The sequence below is a fragment of the Mustela lutreola genome, chromosome X (assembly GCF_030435805.1).
Source record: "Mustela lutreola isolate mMusLut2 chromosome X, mMusLut2.pri, whole genome shotgun sequence".
NCBI lineage: Eukaryota > Metazoa > Chordata > Mammalia > Carnivora > Mustelidae > Mustela > Mustela lutreola.
In genome coordinates, this window is record NC_081308.1 from 98,382,022 (window position 1) to 98,388,408 (window position 6,387).

At 37.0% G+C, this 6,387-nt stretch overlaps 1 pseudogene; it reads left to right on the forward strand.

Annotated features, from left to right (window-relative positions):
- The first annotated feature begins 1,852 nt into the window (after positions 1-1,852).
- LOC131821034 (glutathione S-transferase P-like) lies at positions 1,853-2,588 on the forward strand (annotated as a pseudogene).
- The last annotated feature ends 3,799 nt before the right edge of the window (positions 2,589-6,387 follow it).

Here is a 6,387-nt window from a genome sequence, read left to right on the forward strand (position 1 = left end):
AATGTTTTGATCCCGGGAATAAGTGAAGTAACCCTTACAAACATATGGGAGAAATATCAGTACAATGAAACCCCATTTCAATGAAAAGTTGAAATATAATTACAAAAGCTTTCTTTTAGGAGAAACATTAACTTACAGTAAACATATGCAGTTAATAAACTTGAATTTTATTATGTAAGAGGTTATCATGGAAACACTGACAGAATGAAATATCACAAAAAGAACTTCCATTATCTAATGGAGTCTTCATACTTGGTGACAAAAGAAATAATGATTAAAGTTATATTCTCAGAATCATCTGTCACTCCCACAGGTTAACAATTTTCCCATGTAGTAGAAAATGCTTGCAATAAACAGATTTGTCACATGTCAATTAGAGAAAAATAAAGATTAAAGTCCTCCAATTGTATGCTGGAGAAAAATTACATGTTTTGATATTTTAACATTACCAAAGTTCACATTTCATTTTAGAACTGCCAGGAAAATAATAAAAAGTGCTTTGTGAAAAATGGTCTTTAAATTCAATTTCCCACTGATGTGTTAATGAACTTGAAAAACTCAAATATGAAAAGTACAAGGCAAGTTACAAACAGAGCAAGACATTTTTAATAGCATAGTTCAATAAAAGTAGACATTACTCTTAATATTTTCATTACTGAAGTTTTTACAAAGACATTTTCAATTAACAGAAAATCTGGTTTTTCTGTCCACTATATTCTTAGAACTTAGAAAAATTTACCCAGAGTTTAAATAGAGCTAACAGTAATTGGTAAGAACAGGCTTTTCCTTAATGAATACAAATCTCATGCAGGTATTCCTTCGTTTGTGCAGTAAATGTGCAACTAAAAGCAGAGAAATTTTTATTTTTATTATTTCTCACTTTAAAAAATCAAGGTGGGGGGAGCGCCTGGGTGGCTCAGTGGGTTAAGCCTCTGCCTTCGGCTCAGGTCATGATCTCAGGGTCCTGGGATCGAGCCCCACATCGGGCTCTCTGCTCAGCGGGGAGCCTGCTTAACTCCCCCCCTCTCTCTGTCTGCCTCTACCTACTTGTGATCTGTGTGTGTGTGTGTGTGTGTGTGTGTGTGTGAAATAAATAAATTAAATCTTTTTAAAAAATCAAGAGAGGGCTCCTGGCTGGCTAGGTCAATAGAGCATGTGACTCCTGATCACAGAGTTGTGAGTTAAAGCCTCATACTGGGTGGAGATATTACCTAAAAATCTTGAAAGAAGGAAAGAAGAAAGAAAAGAGAGAGAGAGAGAAAGGAAGGGGAGGAGTGGGAGGGAAATGGAATTTAAATAAGAACTTGGAAGAACAAATAAATAAAATTTTAAAAACAACAGGAAGTATGTAAATTGTGAATTGTCTGAAAAGGCAAATAATCACATTGATATACTTTTTTACTTAGTCGTTCAGATTTTCATATAAAACCATATCTCTTAACAAATAAGAGGTGTTTTGGGAGGCTGGGTGGCTGAGTCAGCTAATTCGCTACCTTTGGCTCAGGGCATGATCCCAAAATCCTGGGATGGAGCCCTGTGTTGTGGGGCTCAATGCTCAGTGAGGAGTCTGCTTCTCCCTCACCCTATACCTCTGCCCCTCACCCTGCTCATGCTTTCTTCTCTGTCGAGTAAATAAATATTCAAAAAATAATAATAATAAGTGTCTCATGGATAGAAATTTGCCAGAAACTTTATCATCAAAATTGAAATAATATGGGAAGTACAGAGAGTCATAGAATATTTTCTGTGAAGGATACAAACACAGGCATTATACTTTTAAAATTAATTATTAAATCAGCAACACGTTTCTACTTAAAACTTCCTCAGCTGGTAGTTGCCAGAGGGAAGGAGGATGGAGGTTATGGGTGAGACAGGTGTAGGGAATCAAGAGGTACCAACTTGCAGTTATAAAATAAATAAGCCATGGGGATAAAAAGTATAACATAAAAGCTCTGCCACCACCATCTGCACAGTAACCACGCTGCCCTACTCCATCACCTGCTTCCCTGTTCTCAGCTATGTGTATGCTGCTGACTCACCAGAGCCAGAGCCTGAAGAAGGAGGTGGTGACCGTGGAGACAGGGCTGAAGGGCTCACGCAAGGCCCCTTGTCTCTATGGGCAACTTCCCAAGCTCCAGGATGGAGACCTTGTACCAGTCCAATGCCATCTTGTGATATCCAGGCTACTCCCTTAGGCTTTCTGGGAAGGACCAGTGGGAGGGGGTTCTGGTGCACATGGTGAATGATGGCATGGAGAATATCCCCTGCAAATACCTCATCCTCATCTATACAAACTAGGAGTCAGACAAATAGGAGTAAGTGAAGGCACTACTGGGTACCTGAAGACCTTTGAGACCATACTGTCCCAGAACGAGGGGGATGAGGACTTCATCATGGGCAAAAGATTTCCTTTCCAGACTTCAACCTGCTGGACTCATTGCTGACTCACCAGGTCCTGACCGTCAGTTGCCTGGACTCATGCCCCGGATCTCAGCCTACCTGGGCGCCACAGCACCCAGCCCAAGCTCAAGGCCTTCCTGGCCTCCTCTAATCATGAGAACCTCCCTGTTAATGGCAACTGGAAATAGTGAGGGTTTGTGGCACCCTCAGCAGAAAGCAGGAGCTGCCTGCCTTCTTTTCCCCAGGACCAATCAAATTTCCAAGAGAGAATTAAATATATATATATATATATATATATATATATATATAGCACAGGAAATAGAGTCAATGATATTGTAATAATGTATTATTACAGATGGCAACTATACTTACGGTATTTTATAATGTATGTAATTCTCTAATCACTATGACTGTATACCTAAAACTACTATAATAGTGTATGTCAACTACATTTCAATTAAAAGTGCATCTCCAAAACAAGAATTAAATGGCCTTATGACACTTTTTTTAAACCTAAGAAGCTACCTTCACTCTATTTTTAATTAGAAAGCAAAATTCTCTTCTCCTCATAATACTTCTTTATATGGCAGCTATTTGCTTACTGTTATTGGACATTTAAATTCCTTTTTGCTTAAGCTTCTTATTTACTCCTTTAGAGGTTGTTGATACCATAATGGGAAAGTTTTTACTAAGTGCTAACTCAGCAGGAATACTTCAGACTGTTCTAAAATGTCTTGAACACTGGTAAAGTGGGGAGGGAAGGTTTATCAAAAAAGGGTATGGGGGTGCCTGGTGGCTCAGTGGGTTAAGCCTCTGCCTTCTGCTCGGGTCATGATCTCAGGGTCCTGGGATCAAGTCCCGCATGGGGCTCTCTGCTCAGCAGGGAGCCTGCTTCCCCCTCTCTCTCTGCTTGCCTCTCTGCCTACTTGTGATCTCTGTCTGTCAAATAAATAAATAAAATCTTTTTTTAAAAAAGGGTATGGAGTTTTAAAGAGAGCTTATGAAGCAGATTAAAACAGTCAGAACTTGGAACAGTGGAAATTAATTAGTTTCAGATTTAAGGAAAAAAACTGTAAGAAAGTGTGAAAGTGCTTCAAATAACTGAGTAACAGTGACCTACATATCCATACATAAATCAAGTTGCATTCAGATATTTATTTTTAAATTCTCACGTTATCACCAACTATTAATCCAAAATTATGCTCCAATTACATATATAGTGTATCCAGATCATGAGTTGCAAAGTCCTACCATAAGATAGTCCAATCACATCTGCATTATCATATGCAACTCTTTGTGCCACATTTTAAAAACTATTTCCAGAAGCAGGCAACCAAGATTGTGAGTAAGCCTAAAATTCCACAATGTTTAGTGTGAGGAAAAGAAACTTAGGGGACACTTGATCCCTACCATATTAGAGAAGGAATATGTTTACTCTGTGGAGCTCCAGAGGGTAAATTTGAGCGAAATGATAACTCAGCGTGAGCAAACATCTTATGAAACTCAAAAGAAACGGACTCCTCCTGAGGTAGCCAGCAACTCAGCACTGACCATGATCTAGCAGAGACTAACACAATTCATCAGAGATGCTACACTACAGTGAGATTAATTACTTGGTTGTTGTTTTAAATAAGGAAAATTCATTAGACTATCTAGAGGATTGCTACAAAAAGGTGCAAATGACCTTTTGGGGTTTATTAACCTACCAAAATTTCAAAATCCCTTCCTATTATTAGAGGAACAAATGCATTTAATGAAAATAAGCATAAGTAGTTTGCAAAATAACTCCATGAATCGCTTTTTCCCCAATTTTATTATAATTTTTACTTTGGTAAAATCTGACTTTTTATAGATTAATTTTTTTTTAGGCCATGGGCCACTGGTTCATAAATTAACTATATAGTTTAGTTATATCAGCTTCATGTTAAAAACTTATTTTTAAAAAGAAAGTTATAATGATTTAGATTATACAATGAGGAAAAGGACTGTGTCTTCAATAGTGTTGGGAAAACTGGACAGCCACAAGCAAAAGAATGAAACTGGACCCCTCTCTCATACCACTCACAAAAATCAAGTCAAAATGTATTAAAGATAAGCATGTAAGACCTAGAACCATGAAACTCCTAGACGAAAATATAGGGGTAAGCTCCTTCACACCAGTCTTGACAATGAGTTTTTGGATTTGAAACCAAAAGCGAAAGCCAACAAGTAGGAGTACAACATAAGCTTCCACATAGCAAAAGATACCATCAACAAAATGAAAAGATGACCTATGAAATAGGAGAAAATATTTGAAAACCACATATCCAATAAGGAGTTAATATTCAAAATATACAAGGAACTCACATAACTCAATGGCAAAAATAAAAATTAAAAAAAATTAAGAAATGAACAAAGGACCTGAATCAACATTTTACCCAAGAAGATATACAAATAACCAACAGGTACATGAAAAGGTGTACAAAATCACTCATCAACAGGGAAATGCAGACCAAAACCACAATGGTATACCACCTTACACCTACTAGGGTGGCTAGTATCATCAAAAAAACAAAAGATACCAATTGCTGCCAAGGATGTGAAGAAAAGAGAATTTTTGTATACTATTGATGGAAATGTAAACTGGTACCACTATTATGGAAAACAGTATGAAGCTTCCTCAAACAGTTAAAAATAGAACCACCATGTGATACAGCAATCCCACTTTTGAGTATACACCCAAAGGAAACAAAACCACAATCTCAAAGAGGTATCTATATTCCATGTTTATTGCATCATTATTCACATTAGCCAAGGTATGGAAACAATCTAAGTGTGTCTGTCAGCACATGAATGGATCAAGAAAATGTGGGGTGTGTGTGTTTGTGTGTGTGTGTGTGTGTGTGCATGTATGTGTGTGTGTATGTGTGTGTGTGTGAGGGGGAGAGAGAGAGAGAGAGATGGAATATTATTTGACCTTAAAAAGGAGAAAATCCTTTCACTTGCAGCAACATGGATTAACCTCAAAAGTGTTACGCTAAATGAAATAAGTCAGACAGAGAAAAAAAATAACTTCATGGTATCACTTATACATGGGATCTTAGGGGGAGAAAAGGAAGGAGGGGAGGGAGGAAGGAAGGAAGATGGAAAGAATGAAGAGCGAGAAAGTCAAACTCATAGAAATAGATGCAGGGGTGGGTAAGGGAATAGGATAGGCCAGAAAAAGGCTACAAGCTTTCAGTTTTAAGATGAACAAGTCTGAGAATATAATGTATAAAATGGTTACTATAGTTGATAATATTGCATAATCAAAATTTGCTAAGAGAATAGAACTTAAATTTTTTCACCACACACACACACAAAAGGTCAATATGTGAGGTTATGGATGTGTTAAGTAACTCAATGGTGGGAAACTTTTTGCAAAGTAGGCATATCAAATCATCATGTTATGCCCTTTAAATGTATTATAATTTTATTTGTCAATCATATCTCAATAAAGCTGAAAAATACAATATAATTCAAAATTGAGATGTGTAGAGTAGTAAGAAACTTTAATTCTCTATTTGTCTTCATACATTCTAAAATGTTTTCTGTTAGAATTTTTGACAAGTTACTCCAGAAAAGTTCATTGCTTAGCTTGCTAGAGATAGACTAGTCTTTAGTGAGTCATGTCTAAAACCAGAGCCAAGCACTACCTGGAAGAAACTAGCTCAATTCATAGCTTTACCTGGAAAAGTTTTGCTACAATGGGGCCAATTTTTTCTTCAAGCTGACCATTTGCACAAGGGTAAATATTAACATACAACTTAGAGCTGTGCAACTAAATGAAACCAGAGTAAGTGTAATTTAGCTCCTTCCAACATCTGGACAAATTCTACTTGATGGATAACAATATTAATAAGCATTTTAAACTTCAGCTCTGTGCTAGATCTATCAAGGTGCTGGAGAAACAAATATGATGTATATATTAACTGTCTCTATGCCCCATGAAGTTCAGTCTAGTGAGAA